We start from the raw sequence: 17,162 nt of genomic DNA on the forward strand, positions 1-17,162 counted from the left end.
GGAGAACTGGTGTTGGGAAATTAAGCACCATTCTGGTCAGATTCCAGACCAGCCCCAGATGAGTGGGAACATTTCTTCCCAACTACATCCATGTATGAGTCAAAGAAGCTCCCAGGGGTGTTTATCAGTTGATCAGTTTGAGAGGAGAAGCCTTTGAGGGTAGGACTTTCATACATAGGAGGAAAACTGTGCCAAACTGTACCACAGGCACAAGATTTCAAATGCAGCCTGTGTGGGTGGGCTCCAGTCTGGTGGAGGCAGGCTTGGGGTTTTAACTTTCCTGAAAGACCAGGCCATAGGGGAATCTTAACAGGGGGTGAATATGGTGAGATAGGGGCCTGGAAGAAGGAGGAAGTCTCAGTCTTGCCCTTACTTTCTACTACTGCAAGAACACCTCTATCTTTTGGTTAAGTCCTCCTCACTTTTCTCCACCCTTTCAGTGAGGTCAGTGGAGCTGAGGAATGTGTACATGAATTTTGGGAGGGAGAAAATCACCCCTCTCCCACACACAAGTATAGCCCTTAGAGCCTACACTGTCCTAAGACTTAATTGCACCCTGTGGTATCATGATAACTTAACAAAATATTAAGCAGTTTCTTGTGTTGTTGGTACTCCTCCCCAGTCTGTCTGTGTCTGCTATCAGATTCTGAGAGGCTGCCTGAAGTTCAGTTTTGTTGTCTTCCAAGGCTATAGAGTCTATAGTCATTCCCCTAGTATGTGGTCTTTGTATTTTTACCACCAGTGTGATCCTCGAGCAGTCATCAGGGAACAAGCTGGCAGCTGGTCAAGCTTTGCTTTCAGAGTGTTGTGCAAACACAGGCCAGCACCCCACAGGTGACTGGGTATCTTCCCCAAATTCCAGGGCACATTGGCTGGTAGGTGAGGGAAGAAGGAAGATTAAGGGGTTATAGATTTTGGTCATATGATGAACCTCTGCCTCTTTCTTCATTGCACTCAGCTTCTGGAAGGGATGTAGCAGCAAGGGCTCAGGGCTCTGCCTCAATTGAAGCACATCAGCTGTCAGGACTAAGGAACACAAGTCTATACACAGCTTTTTTGAATAATCACTCATAATCTTTAATCCTGTACTAGTCTATAGGAAATATGTGACAGAGGACAGAGTACTCTGAATTTAATTAGCATAGTCAGTTTGATAACCAAGATGCCTTGGCAAGAACAAACAGAGCTCTGAAGATTACAAGAAGATTGGATCAAGACTGGTGACAGAAAAGAAGATTGAATCAACTTCTGCAAGCAAGAGATGTTGCAAAATGTTTGTTTATGTGATGTTTAACTTAATCATTGTAGTAAAAAAATTATTAGCCTTCCTAGAATGGTATATAAGCATATGTAGTTCACAGTAAATTTGGATTCTGATCACAAATCAGTCTTCCCCGTCTCTCTCTCAATCGTCAATACTAGTCCTATTGATAAATCAAACAGGTGCAAGGTCTTGAGTTGGTCTGCACTACAAAATGCTGTGCAAGGATAATCTTAGGTTAGATGTGTAGCTTAGTAGTTCTCCCAGTTCCCATATTGGAGGAAAAAGAAAGATGAAATTGCCTTCTTGAGCCACGTGTTGTGGATGCTGATAGAGAAATTTTTAGGCATCAGGCAGCAGCAGAACATGGGAAAGCAAGTCAGATTCACTTTCCCATGCATTGCTCTGGAGGAAGACATTCCAAACAATTTCTAATCTCTGCACCTGCTGTTTTTGCAACTTGTTTACTTGCAAAGATGTTTATGAAAGGGTGTTAGTCTGAATGACCAATCACGTTTCATTGTATCAGAACACTGTATAAAAAGGATGTGCCTTTTAATAAACATTGCTATATATGGCCTCCAAGAAGACTGGAGTATATCATTATTTCAGCTGTCCTGAATATAATAAAGATAACTTGTCTGCATTTCAGGCATATCCCCTTCTCCCACAGGCTCCCTGAGAGCTGAGGGTGAGCAAGATGGGAGGTGAGCAGCAGTGAGTCTGTGTCAGACTCAAGATGGATGTTTGCAGTTACCAGTTCCCTGTTGTGTCCAGCAAGCTACATGGTCTCTGATTTAAAATTTGTAAGAATGTACTATGAGCCATGAGAATGTGAAATGATGCCAATAATTCCATCAATTTCACCTGCTTTTACAATGTAATAACAAAATGATTTTTTTTCTGACTAGAAGTTCTAAGAATTCTTTTCTTTGGAATAATTATGAAAAGCTGAGGTTTTTCTTATTTACTACAATAATTTTTTCTGATACATTTTACTTCTAAATGATCAAGGTAAAGATCTTTTTTTTACTAGATCAAGGCATTTCATGACTTTTTCAGCAGTGTTAAACCCAAGATTTTCAATTCTATTGGACTGAAAGAAAGATTAACATATAATTCTTTGAAGTCAAAACAAAATACTTCTGTAGAAAACATACAAAATTAATGTTGCCAAAGACCCTTACACAACACTACCAAGTTACTGCTCTTCTGGAGAATTGTTCTGTGGGTGAATTTCCAGCTAGATCTAACAGCAATTGAAAGAATGAGACTGGTGGACTTTTTCCATCATTCCTAAGACTCTGTGACAAATAATTTTTATAGGAACTTAGAATTAGAGGTATCTAATGTGAAGTGCCATAGCTTTTCATAGCAATATGGTAGAAACAAACATAAAGTTATGAAACAAATAGAACATTCAGAGTATCTAGTTTGGCAACTGCCAATTATTTTTACAGTAGTTTCTGAGTTCATCCTTGAAAAGTGCTGTAGGCATGGCATTACTGAGAGCTGTATGTGCCCCTTACTGGGAGGGCAGATGATTGGTTTCTCCTCTGCAATTGCCTCGGATCCAGTCATGTGCCTGTAGGGCAAGGGAGATTGTTTTGGTATTCCCCATAGGAAATGCTCTGTCTTTTCCTAGAGGTGATGAAATACTGATCCTGCAGTGCCAGTTCTGTTTGCAGCTTTCTGATGTTGATAGCATAGAGTTAAAATGTTTTTAAAATCATGGGAATTGTATACAATAGATTCAGGGGGGATGGAAAGAGAGGTAGGGCCTGGTAGGCCCTGGGAAAGGGAGCCAGGGTTGGGTAGGCCCTGGGAACGAATTGTCTTTACTGGATCATGTGAAACTGCACCTGCGTAATCAGTAAATGATAAATGATATGATTGTTAGATGTGATGATTATTTGGTAATTGAATATGATTATTGTTTAATCATAATAAGAATCATGAGAAACTGTTTGGGGGGCTTGAGAATTCATGCTTGGGTAAGATCAATGTATACAATAGAACAATATAAGTTTAATAATTAATATGTAGTTATATAATGAAAAGGGTATAAAAACATGTCCATCTCGAATCCATGTCGAAGTCAGATTTGGGTCTGTACCCCTGATTGTCAGAGCTCTTCAATAAAAGCACCTGCATGTAATCATCCTCGGTGATTATGTTTCTACACTAACAATGAGTGCTTTTGTTTGCCTTTCTCTGGCCTTGAAATAATTTCCACTGAATCAGGTCAGGTTATTACTACAGTGGAGAAACCCAGTTCTTAAGAGAATAAGTGGTTCTGACCTGACAGTTATTTCTAGTCTTTTCCTTCTTCCTTTCCCAGAATCCCTCCCCTTGCTCACTTCTTAAACTTCACAATGTGTCTGTGATAGTCTGTGATAACCTTTAGAAGTATTTCCTTGCCAAAAGCCAAACCAAATTCTCCCTACCAGTTAATATCAATGCAGCACTGTAAATAGTCAGTAGTGACCTTCAGTTTTATTTAAGCTGCTTTCTGCTTAAGACTGTGTACATGGCTTCATACAAAACTCTTAATCAAATATTATTCCCTACCAGATTTCTAATCTAATTGATGAGTTCTGTGGAAGGACATGGCATTTTACCTAAGGCAGATTGAAATTCAGTCATAAGATCTGGGTTGCAGTTCAGACCTCTTGTTCTGAATTTGTCTCGTGGCTCACTTCTGAGCTTGACCTTGTTTCCTAGTTGTTGTTCAGATAAACCAGCCTTTCCATAACATTTCATCTCTTTGGAGAATGAGGAAGCTTATAATGCTTCCTCTGTGTGCAGTCCCAAGAAGAGTTTTGAAGTCCTGACAGCCATCCTAATGAATCTAGATATTTGTTGGAGTGCTCTCAAGTTGAAAAGGGACCATTGTACATAAGCAATCATAAATTCTGTTCTCAGTAAACTTTGGAACATCAATGGATTTATTTTTTGCAAATAATTTATTTCTGAAAACTATACAGATGGTCTTTCAGATGATGTACAGAAATACTGCTGCATTAATAATGAATACAAAATATCTTCACAACATACAAATCATTACACCATCTTTATGTGAAGAGCAAGTACTCAGTGGCAAAGTACACTTCAGTCTGAGAGCTGAAGTATGGACAGAGGTCACTGTAATCAGCAATCAAAAGATCTATATGCATGTAAGACCTAGGCAGAGGCGTGGATATTGCATCACAGGATGAAGGGTTTTTCATTAGTGCTTTGCACAATATGTAAGAGTTTTAGCAAACTGTAAATCCTTGCTTGAACAAATTGTTCATTGTCTAGTGTCAGTGTCCACTCCCATTTCCTACTTTAGATTCCTGTGACTTCAGCCAAAGTGAAATATAGTTCTGAAGTTTGAGTAAAGCTTTAGAATTTTCATCTGTCTTACATTTGATAATTTTTACAAATAACATGAAGCAGTAACTTTGTATTAGAACAAAATATTAACATTGAAGTTACTAGGAGCAGATGGATTTTTTACCCATTAGGTTGGTCACAATGCACAGGGAGTTTTACCTGGCTAATTAGGCTGACCTCCATGTACCTTTTGTTATAGATGGGCACTTCTGTCTCAGAGGTTTCTATACTGTGGTGTTGGCCTCAAAGACTATCTCAGTCAGAAAGCCTGGATCTTCAGAATCATATGGAATAAAAATTGGGAGGGTTATAATTAACAATGAAGGTAATGACTAAGACTGACAGCAATGAAAGCTTCCTTCTCTTGGATTATGTAACCAAAAAAATGTGTGTTCTATTTCATCCGTTAAAACCAGTTGGGGAGATGTCTTTCTTTCTTTCTTTCTTTCTTTCTTTCTTTCTTTCTTTCTTTCTTTCTTTCTTTCTTTCTTTCGTTCTTTCGTTCTTTCGTTCTTTCGTTCTTTCTTTCTTTCGTTCTTTCTTTCGTTCTTTCTTTCTTTCTTTCTTTCGTTCTCTCTCTCTTGTAGCTCCGGGGGGGGGGGGGGGGGGGGGGGGGGCAGAGCCCTTCTGATAATAGGCCAGCTATTAAAACCAGGTGGGGCAGTGTTTCTGCCACCTATAAGTGGGCACGAGACCGAGGGGTGGATCTAACCATAGACAGTATTTCTCAGATTACCCATGACTGTGAGACGTGTGCTGCAATCAAGCAAGCCAAGTGGGTGAAGCCCCTACGGTATGGCAGGTGGTGGTCCAAATATAGGTATGAAGAAGCCTGGCAAATTGACTACATCACCCTTCCCCAAACCTGCCAAGGCAAGCGCTACGTACTGACCATGGTGGAAGCCACTACTGGATGGCTGGAAACCTACCCTGTGCCTCACGCTACTGCCCAGTGAAGACAGGGTCCCTATTAATTACATGGAAGCTGGACTGAGCAACACAGAGCACAACCAATATGGTGAAATCATACGCTGTCCCCTTTATTCCCCAAAATGGCTGGTTATATACAGTTTCAGATAATTTACAGTTACAGGTGTTTTCTAATTGATATTCAGCAAAAAAAAGAATGCAAACTCTCAGGGCTGCTGTTCCGTGAGATTCTCCTCGGGGTTGCTGTTCCCCGAGGTAATAAGGTTTTCTCTCAGGGTTGCTGTTCCCTGAGACTTTCCTTGGGGTTACTGTTCCCGGAGGTAATAAGGCTTTTGAGCTTCTCTTGCACAAAAGGTCTCATGCCAGAGCCAGAGAAGACAAGCTGAGTCTGCTAGTGCATGTTTCCAAGGTTGTTTATTCTTCATTATCTCTCAGTTCTTTCTCAGCTCTGCAAGGCATCCCCAGCAGAGCAGGACATGCGGCAGACTGGGGCAGATCAGAGGGCCCCGGACCTTTTGTAGTTTCCCTGGTCCAACCACCATCCACAACATACTTTTTATTTACAGAATCTTACCAGTACTTACTACCTATGTTAACATGTCATGTCTACTCTAAACCAATCCTTGTGACACAGCTCAGCAGAAAATGGGGGATGAGAACAAGAACAAGGAGGACAGGACCACTCCCCAATTCCTCCATCTTGCCTCTTCAAGCCCATATACTAAAAAACCTAGATGCTACATTTACACACTGTGATAAACTAGCTACTACTTATTGTGAATTCTCTCAGCTTGTGATTCTTCATACAATTTAGGTATTCACTCCCATGGACAGGGATCAGAAGCAGTGTCCTCCTGGGCTCTGTGTGAGGCTGGCTGACCCCCTTGTAGATATCCCAGAACCCCTTGTCCGGTCTCCCAACCCTCCAGGGCGGCCAGAGTGACGTCCTGGACTCCGACAGCAAACAATCTCAATTTAACGTGCATAATCACACCTTAATCAAAATTTTAACTGCACCACAGGCTTATCTACTTCCACAGAGGCCTAAACCTGGGGCCCATTTTGGGATAGCTCAGATCTCGTTCCATAATACGTCATGTCCATGTTCTCTAAGAAATCCTGTTACAGCTCCCTCTTTTTCTTTTTGAGCTATCAAAACTGATTCTAAGGCACGGCTGGTTAATTTTTGCATACACTGTGACAAACAAGGCACAATAGTTAAAATAACTATAATAACTACAATAACAATGAAAATCACAACACCAAAACAGATCAAATCTTTGATCCACCCAGTGAGACCCCATGATCTGAGCCATTTGTCAAACGGAGTGTCAACAACTACAAGTTTTTTCATGTTGCTTCTCAGCTGTGACAGCTGTTTGTAAATCGATTGAGAATGGTCTGACAAGTTCATGCAGCACATGCCCTCAAACTCTTCACATCCATGCCCTTGGGCTAAAAGGAGGAAGTCAACTGTGGGTCTGTTTTGAAGAACTGCATGACGGATGTCGTTAACATCCTTGGCAAGCTCACTTAACACAGTAGATGTTATATTAATTTGTTTTCCTGTCCAGCAGGTTAAGTTTTTCAGCTGTGTGAGAGCTTGCACTGAAGCAACTCCTGGGGCAAAGAATGATGCTGATATTACAGCTGCAGGTTTCCATAACTCTGCCTGATCTTTACAATCAGGGCTTAGTTGAGACACACTGCGTCTGTCTCGTCGTGTCTTCTGAGACAACCCAGAACTTGATGAATGCTGGGAGCAAACAGTGTCAATTTGCCAAAATAACATGGACGTCCTACAGCTTCTTGGGGAATTGCAGACCAGGCTCTATCTCCACAAATGAGAAAGATTCCTGGTGGCAATTTTCTTGCAACACCTTTCAACGGTGTCACAGACTCAGTCCAATTGTTGAAGTACTCAATATAGTTATAATTCAATGGGGACCTGGGAGACAGCTAAGTGTTGCCACTTTTCAGTTGCCTTTTGCTCACAATCAACAAACTTGAATTCATAACAAAGTGTCCAAAAATTAAGCAGTAGTTTCCTGGCACAGAACCCAAAAGTTCGAGTTCTTGGGGCTCAGTATTAGCAACTCTAAGATTTTGTGCAATGGCAACAGCCTGAGTTCCCAAAACACTCTTTGGATCAATTCTGACTTGAGACCACGTTCAGAACTCTGTCATGGAGTCTACTGGCTCTCCAATCAAACAAGTCCGAAAAGGATTTGACGGTGTAGTTAAAGACAAGCAAAATGAATCTTGTCTAGTTCGATTGGCCCAAGTGACCCATATATTTTGTCTTGGGTCGATCTCAAGCACTCCTGATCCTCTTTCTACTAAAGCACTAAATAAACAAACATTCCGACTCCCAATATTCTATTCATCGTTTTGGTTGTCTCTTTTAGTTCAATTTCAAAAAAAAAAACAAAACAAAACAAAAAACAACTGGCTATTACCTAACTTTAAATACTAAAAATAACTTATCACTAAACTTAATCTTATAACTATACCTATTTTTCTGATTTAAAAAGTCAATTTTCAGTAGTTTCAGGGTCGTCACAAGGTGCTCCAGGTAAGTCGCTGCTGTCACCAGGGTTATCACTGTTAGCTGGTATTTCTGACTGGGGACATGCACGGATAAATCGTCTTGGCACCCAAACAGGTCCTGCTTCTCCTGTAGAAACATACAACCACGAGCATTAAACAGCACAGGACTCAGTCCCTGCCATTCGCCCATTTGCATGTTCTTGTATTAAACATAGAGTCTTGGAATCGCCTGTGGTCTTCCCTCGTTCACTGCATGGTGGTGTATCTCAACTGCAGACTTTTCTTTCTGATAAACACAAATAGTTTAAAGTGAACAACACCTTGAAAAATCGACTAGCTACATCAGTGTCATCATTCTGTTTTTGCTTTGCTAAATATTCTTTCAGGGTACGATTGGTTCTTTCTACAATAGCTTGACCCATGGGAGAGCAAGGGATCCCGGTGGTATGTTTGACTCCCCACTTCTGCATAAATTTAGCAATATGCTGACCGACATAGGCTGCACTGTTGTCGGTCTTAATTTCCACAGGCACTCCCATCACTGCAAAAAAGGCACATAGGTGTCTTGCAACATGCAAAGCTCTTTCCCCTGATTGTACTGTGGCCCAAATAAATTTAGAATACGTGTCAACAGTGACATGGACATATTTCAATCTCCCAAATTCTGGAACATGAGTTACATCCATCTGTCACAATTCTAAAGCTTTCATCCCCCTTGGGTTTGTGCCCAGGCCAAGGCCAGGCCCATGATGACTGCATTGAGGGCAGGCACACACAATCCCTTGTGCATCATTCAGGGGAATCTGGAATTGTCGGTGCAGGGCCCTAGCATTTTGATGGAATGTTTTGTGACTGTCGCGAGCCCTCACAAAGTTGTTTTGTGGAGGGACATGGACAATGCAACTGACTGCAACGTCTGCTCGTGTGTTGCCTTCTCCTAAACCGCTGTTGCACTGATGGCTGCGAATGTGCATGACACAAAAGGCATGCTGACGCTGCTTCAGCACACTTCTTAATTGCAAAAACAGTTCTCCAAGGCGTTGATTCTGGGTTTTCCTGATGAGTGTATCTTCAATTCTTTGCACAACTCAAACTACATATAAAGAGTCTGAAACAACACTGAGTGGTTCTTTGTTCCAGGTTTGCAAAGCCCAACACACTGCCCTCAGTTCAAGGGTTTGCAGACTGTCTCCTGCTTCATTCTTAATTAAATGTTGCATCCATTCTCCTTGCTGTTGCCAAACACACACAGCCTCTTTTGTTTTTCGACCGGCATCAGTAAAAACTGTTCTTCCTTCAACTGGTTTCAAGGAACACAAAGGTCTCTCTAGCCTCTGGTAACGCTTGACTAGAGTCCACATCGGGCTTTTTGGTTGCTGGTTGTGAACCACACCTGTGAAACTCAACAAAGCTTCTTGCATTGCCACAGAATGTCTCAGCTTCCACTCTAAATCTTCATTTTTCACAGGAACACTGATGTCTGCTGGTTCCTTTCCATCTATCTCTACAATTCTGTCTCTGCCCTTTTTTATCAATGCAGCAAGAGCATCTGTTCTGGTCATGACACGGCTCTTTGGTTGCACAGGTAAAAACACCCATTCTAGTAAACTTGCTGTTGAACCAAACTTAGATTGGTGTTCCCCTTTTTTCTTTTGCCATTGAAAAACAATGGCAAGTGGACAGGCATCAGCGTTGCAAAGGAAGAGTGACAGTGGAAGATGTTCCACACGGCAAGCACTCCAACTACGTTGTAGCTTTTCTGACACTTGAATCAAGGCTCTTTGCTGCTCGGGAGTACACTCTCGGGGGCTGTTGGCATCACCACCATGAAGCCATGGTAAAAATGGTTGTAAATCATCATTGGTGATTCCTACAATGGTATGAACCCATTGCAGGTCCCCAAAAAGTCTTTGGGCATCATGCAAGGTGGCAATGTTGGTGTGTAAAGTGATCTTCTGTGGGCGAATCTGAGCATCTGTGATCAGCCAAGCTAAATATTTCCAAGGAGCTGATCGCTGTGTTTTTTCTGGAGCTACAATCAGTCCATGATGTTACAATTGTGAAATCAACCAACCTAAATCTGTTTCTGCCAATGGCTGTTTGCTGGCAATAAGAATGTCATCTACATAATAATAAATCATTGCGTTGGAAAGATGCTGGCGAATTGGTTGCAAGGCCCAATCAACAAGCAATTGACACATTGGGGGCGAGTTGTGACCTCACTGTGGTAGCACGGTCCATTCATATTGTTGTGCTGGGGCTGCTCTGTTGACAGATGGTACGGTGAAGGCAAAACATTGAGTGTCTTGTGGATGAAGCGGGATGGTGAAGAAGCAGTCTTTCAAATCAATGATGTTCCACCCTTGAGGTATCATAGTTGGTGCTGGCAGGCCAGGCTCCAAAGTAGCCATTGCCTGCATTTGCTCATTGACCTTTCAGAGATCGCGTATCAGTCTCCATTTTCCCAATTTCCCTTGGATAACAAAAATTGGCGTGTTCCATGGACTCACAGAGGGCTGAATGTGTCCAGCTTCAAGTTGTTCTTGTACTAGTTGTTGAGTAATTTGCAGCCTTTCTTCCCTCATTGTCCACTTCTTGGCCCATACAGGGGTTTCAGTCAACCAGGTAATTTTCAGAATGGGTGGCTGCTCTGCAGTGGCCACCAAAGAAAATGCTGGTCAGTGGTTAAAACCATGCCAAGTTGGGAAAGCACATCTATGCCTAGCAGTCCTGAAAGCTCCCTGGGCAAAAGCATAATGTAGGGTTGAGTCACGATGACTTCATTGTCTTTAAAGAGAGTGCTGATAGGATCTTTGCTTATCGAGGGAACACTCATTCTTCCCACACCCACAATGTGGGTGCAAGGAGATTGCAGAGGCCAATCATGCGGCCAGGACATTTGATTGACAATGCAAATGTCTGCGCCAGTGTCAAGCAGTACTGTCAGGCTGATGCTGTGGGAACCATGCTGTAATTGCAATTTTTTGTGTGGGCGATCTTTCATGTGTATTGTGAAAAAGACATCATGGCTCGTTGACCCAAACCCTCCGTTTTCTCTTTTCTTTTCCATTGGTTCTGTTGGTCATTGACGATGTAGTAAAATGTTTTCAGTTGCTATAATTTGAGCAATTCTGCCTCCTTTCGGAATTGTCACAGGTGGTTGCAAAGCATAAGCCATAATTTTCACTTGTCCGGTGTAATCTGCGTAGATGACTTCTGGAACCACGATTACACCTTGTCTTCTGTCGGAGCCTAGAACATCCCTCTGGCCACCCTGGAGGGTTTGGAGACCGGACAGGGGGTCTGGGATCTGTACAAGGGGGTCAACCAGCCTCACACAGAGCCCAGGAGGACATTGCCTCTGATCCCTGTCCATGGGAGTGAATGCCCACATTGTATGAAGAATCACAAGCTGGGAGAATTCAAAATAAGTAGTATTTAGTTTATCATAGAATGTAAATGTAGAATCTAGGATTTTTAGTATATGGGGCTGAAGAGACAAGATGGAGGAATTGGGGAGTGGCCCCTGTGCTCCTTGTTCTTGCTCTCGTCCCCCATTTTCTGCTGAGTTGAATCTCAAGGATTGGTTTAGAGTAGAAATGACATGTTAACATAGGTAGTAGGCATTGGTAAAATTTTGTAAATAAAAAATACGTCTCGGACAGTGGTTGGGTCAGGGGTACCGTACATAAGGTGCTGGGCTCTCTGATCCGCCCAGTCCGCCGCGTGTCCTGCTCTGCTGGGGATGCCTCGCAGAGCTGAGAAAGAACTAAGATAAGGTACCCTGCCAGGGAGGCCTGGCAGAGCTGAGAAAGAACTGAGATAATGAAGAATAAACAACTTTGGAAACATGCACTGGCGGACTCAGCTTGTCGTCTCTACCTCTGGTGTGAAACACTTAGGGCAAAGAGAAGACGGAAAACCTTATTACCTCTGGGAACAGCAACCCAGAGGAAACTCCCAGGGAACAGCAACCTTGGGGGAACCCTTAGTACCTTGGGGAACAGCAACCCCAAGGAGAATCTCAGGGAAAAATAACCTTGAGAGTCTTCCTGTGGAGGATCTTCCAAGCAGAACACCTCCAACTAAAGAGATTGTGCTGTACATCAGTCCATACACATTGGTGGGGATGAGGGTTACTTCTTTGTCTTGTAAGGTGACTTCTTCTGCTGTTGCCACATCCACGCCAAGGCTTCCCCACATGGCAGGTTTGTTTTTAACTAGGAAACCACTGTCGGGGTCTTCTGGGTCAAGGCATTGACTTGTGTCCTGGCGCATTGCCTTAGCGCGCTGGCTTAGAAGTTTCCCTGCTTCAAACTTCAGAGGAATGGGTGTCTAGGTTGCATTTGTGACACCATACAGTCTTTTGACAGGCCCATCTGAAATGGCCTGTATCACCACACCGAAAACAAACAACGCTGGGTGCTGGTCTTCTGATGTTGCTGGGATGGTTGCCATTGCCTTCTGTCAATGCAGCTGCAATGATGTGTCCCTGTTGCTGCATCGCATTTTGCATGGCCACTGTGAACGCTGCTCTTTGGTTGTTTTGTTCAGCTCTGGCAGCTCTTACTAGCATTTCATCAACTACACAACCTTGAGGGAGAGAAGCTAAAACAGTCCTTGTATGTGAGTTGGCATTTTCAAAGGCAAGGGAGCGAAACAGATGTTCTTGCACTTCTGTAGGTAAGTCTTGGGCATCTTTCAGAGTAGCTGAGAGCCTGTCAATGAATTGCCCATATGGCTCCATCGCTCCGTGCTTAATGTTAGCATAAGATGCAGGTTTTTTCTTGTCTGGAACTAAAAGTAAAGCTTTGTGAGCCAGTTCTTGAGACATCTGATGGATTTCAATTGGAAATGTGAGTTGAACGTTGGTTGTAGCGTACTGTCCTTGTCCTGTCAGCATATCTGGCTGGAGCCCATAAAATGGATCTCCCAGCACTTCATGTTTATTTGCTTCTTCAGCTGCCAAACGTTTCCACTCTCTTTCAAAAACGAGAAACTGTGAGGGTGTTAACAGTAGAGATGCAATGCTGGAATAGTCTGCTGGGCAAAGTACATCGGCTGTGAATATGTACTCAATTATATTTCTAGCCACTTCTGACCTACCCCCATACGTAGAAACTGTTTGCTTAGCTGAACTTAACACTTTCCATTGGTGGGGCTCCCATCGAGCCTGATTCTGTTCTGTAATGACTGGGCAAGCAATAGCGTTAGCAACTTTAAAGTCTCCTTCTAATATTGCACCTTTTAAAACGCCTGCCCAACACTTCTGAATTGGATTTTTTGGGGTGGCTGGCAGAGCCGTTGGCTGTGCAGCAGGCAGAAATGACGGGTCAGAGTAAAAAGAGGACAAAGCAGAAAGATTTTGCAGCTTTTGTGGAGAAATTTGGGATGCCACAGCTGCTTGCTTTTCAAGTTGACTTTGGTGAGTTGACAGTTCAGTAAGTTTAGCTATTATTTGTTGCAATTCATCTGAACCCTGTAATTTTTCATGAGGCTGCGGCACGCCTTGGAAATCAGATTCAGAGCTTTCAACCTCCAAATCCGAATCAGGCAGGAAGCACCGGGCTTCCGTTATTTGCCGTGGGTGGGTGGCTGGCTGCACCGTTACTGGCAGGGTCGGGACAGAAAGGGTCCGGTTTTCCAGAAGTGACAGTGGAAGTCGCCATGTTTGTTTTGGTGGTCATGTGCGCCTGCATCATCAGTTCACCTGGCACCACCCTGCTCTCATCACCACCCTGAACTCTGCCCCTCTGTTGCATTTCTTGTGCCGGCCGTGCTCCGCCTTCGGCCCCGCCTGTCTCCTCGTCTTTCACCACGCCCCCAGAGTCGGGTTACTGAGGCACTTCCTATCTTCCCTCAGTCTCTCCGATCACCGACAGGGGAACTTCCGGGGTTCCACTAGCATGGCTCGTTATTGAGTTTACCACGTCCTGCAGCGAGGAGCAAACCAGGGCTGAATTTCCTTTCACGGGATGTGTGGAACTAATACCAAAAAACCTTGCAACCCTAGATGGTCCCTGAAGCTCTTTTGGTTCAGCAGTGGCCACTCCCGGTGCAGACCCAGGTGCCCCTGCCCCTTCCAATGCCTGGATTGCTGCCTGGGCTGCCTTCTGCTCAGCCGCGAACACTTGTAAGGTATTTATAACTTTTTTCCAAACCGCGCCTAGCTCTATAGCTAGTTTACTTTTCTCCCCTGCGAAATGGCTAGATCCCACAGCATTTCCCCTATTTCCTTCCATTCTGCTTCACTAAAAAGAAGCGATGGTTGGCTTAAGTTTCCTTTCTTTCTGTCCCATAGGATGAATTTTTCTATGTCAGTTTCTTTTACTTTTTTGCCTCTTTTAGAGACAATACTTGTGAGAAGCTGCATTGCCGCTTGGAATTCCTTTTCCATTTTAACTTTTGTTTCCTTTGTTTCATGCACTGCCCCTTACCTCTCCTTTCCAGTGCGTGCCGCTGTTTACCTCTAGATGAAACCAGACGGGTCACGCTCCAGCTTCCAGCTCTGTGAGCTCATCACAGCTCCGTGTCTGGTTTGGATATTCAGTCCGAACTTTGTTCACGGTGCAGACACAAACGCAGAGACTTTTCACCGCATTCAAGTGAAATCTGTATTTAAACGAAAAATAAAAATTCAAAACCCTGCATTCAAGTGAAAAAAAAAAATCCACATTCAAGCATAATAAATCCACGTTTAAGTGTAATAAAATTGCATTTAAGCAAACAAAAGAGTCCCTGGGTTCGGGCACCACATGAAACCAGGGTCTCTGTTAACTATATTGAAGTTGGACAAAGCAACGCAGAACACAACCAATATGGTCTAATCACACGTTCTCCTCTTTATTCCCGAAATGGCTGGTTATATACAGTTTCAAATAGTTTACAGTTACAAGTGTTTTTTAATTGTCATTCAGTGTGAAAAGGAATGCAAACAATCTCAGTTTAAGGTAGCTACCATAATTCTACCCTAACTATCCTATCCAATCCATACACACACCTTAACCTAAATTCTAACTGCACCACAGGCTCATCTACTTCTACACAGGCCCAAACCTGAGGCCCAGTTTGGGATAGCTCAAACCTCATTCCATAATACGTCATGTCCATGTTCTCTAAGAAATCCTGTTACAATCTGGAGTGGTGATGAACACAGTGATATCAATGGAAGATTCAATGTGATGAACTTGGCAAGCCGAAACAGCTTGCTGAACATCCTCCAGAGCTTTATGTGCCTCAGGGGTCAATTCACGTGGTGACTTTAAATCAGAGTCCCCTTTTAGTAATTCAAACAAAGGAGACAGTGTAGGGGATCAGGGATATGCGATCGGAAGATTTTGCGCTGTACGGGTAGATAGACCCCTTCCCCCTCAAATAATCAATGCTGTTTAACCCCCTTGGTCACCTAGTGATGTAAGCAGACGGAAGTGACATCCTGAACCTAAGCTATTTAACCCCATGCCATCTGCTAATAAGCGCCATTTGCCATCCACCACACTGGTGTCAGCGAGCCAATGGTCCGAGCGGCCTGGGGGAGGCCATCGTGCTGTTCCTGAGCCAGGTCATCATGCCTCAGAGAAGGCAGCAAAAGTGGTGCCAAAACCCGGGAGTCACTCGGGTAACGGGAATCGCCTGGACGGGTGAACAGTGGCCTAAGCCAGCTTGGCGGGGACAACGCTCCCAGACCAGCGAAAGAGAATGGAAGCTCTCGTCAAGGTCATATCTCAGATTCATAAGCAATGGGGTATTGATTGTAAACCAAAAGACTTTAATCTCGCTGTCGCTAGGCTTTTGGAAATTGGGGTCATCAACAGAACGGTGGATATACTCCACCCAGAAATATGGGATAGATGTACTAAGGCTTTAGCTGAGGAAACCATGTCCTCAGGGTCGGGGAAAAACCTTAAAGCATGGGGAAAAGTTGTGCAGGCTTTGCAAAAGGCTCTCCAGGAGCAAGAGACCTGGAAAGCCACACAAAACTGTCTGCTGGCCACACCGCAGCTGGGGATGGGGGCATCTATGCAGACTGAGGGCGAAAGTGATTCTGCCGGAGGCAAGAGCGAGAGCCCTCCCCAGAGCCCCCGAACCCAGGCCCGTCTGAAGAGGGGCGGGCATGAGCACGGTCGCTCTGGGACGAGCTAGCGGAGGAAGCCAGAAATGCCGCCATCAGTTCAGAGAACAGGGGAGCTGGGAGCGGACCTCCGCCCTATTCAGCTCAATATAGCGCTGGGCGGCAGAGGTGGGAGTGGGAGACAGATGCGGCCAGCGAGAACAAAGAGAGTCTGTTAAATGTTGCAAACTCACGTGAACAGGGAAGAGAGGAGGTCACACACACGGTCAGCGAGAACAAAGGAGGTCGGTTAGAAGTTTCAAACGCGAGCGAACCAAGAGGGGAGGAGAATTCGGAAGGGGGGGAAAAGGCCAACCAGAAGGCTCGCCTGAAAGCACACCCTTATATGGCAAGAGCCTCCCCTAGAAGGAGGCGGGGGGAGCCTAGGGGGAAGGAGCGGTCTGCCCACAGGAGGGGTAGGGGGTCGGGAAGAGACAAAAAGGTATCGGAGCCCGGAAGTGCTGAGTCACTCCACATCCGACACTGACTCTGACACAAGCGGCTCAGATGAGCCGTCAGAAACTGACACGGACTCCGAAAGAGAGGGAACCTGTCGAGCGTGGTTTAAAGCAAAGTCAAATAAAGCCTCAGCCTACACCAAAAGGGAATTAAAATACGAACCCACCCAGCTCACAGACTGGAGGAAAATCAAGATAGCATGTGCGGACTGGGCTCCGTCAGCCAAGCTGGCATTCCCGGTCTGACTTGGGGGTCAAGGTGGGAACCAAAGGATTTATTCGCCAGTAAATCCCAAGGATGTGCAGGCAATTATTAAGGCAATTGCAGACAAAGGTATTAACTCTGTGTCCTGGGGTGACAGGACATTTTCATGCTTTGTATCCCAATCGTGTGTTTCTGTTCCCATGTTCTCAGTTTGTTTTGTCTATAGCCGAGCCCCTCCCCCCAGCTGCTTGCTTTTGGCTTGCTTGCTGC

At 44.2% G+C, this 17,162-nt stretch overlaps 1 long non-coding RNA gene across 1 annotated transcript; it reads right to left on the reverse strand.

Moving 5' to 3' along the window:
• Positions 1–5,260: 5,260 nt before the first annotated feature.
• LOC134565294 (uncharacterized) lies at positions 5,261–16,499 on the reverse strand. Its single transcript, XR_010083859.1, has 3 exons — positions 16,424–16,499; positions 14,557–14,731; positions 5,261–8,246 (listed from the first exon to the last, which is right to left on the reverse strand). It is a non-coding gene; the product is annotated as an uncharacterized LOC134565294 (long non-coding RNA).
• Between the last annotated feature and the right edge of the window lie 663 nt (positions 16,500–17,162).

This window comes from Prinia subflava, assembly GCF_021018805.1.
Source record: "Prinia subflava isolate CZ2003 ecotype Zambia chromosome W unlocalized genomic scaffold, Cam_Psub_1.2 scaffold_56_NEW, whole genome shotgun sequence".
Lineage (NCBI taxonomy): Eukaryota > Metazoa > Chordata > Aves > Passeriformes > Cisticolidae > Prinia > Prinia subflava.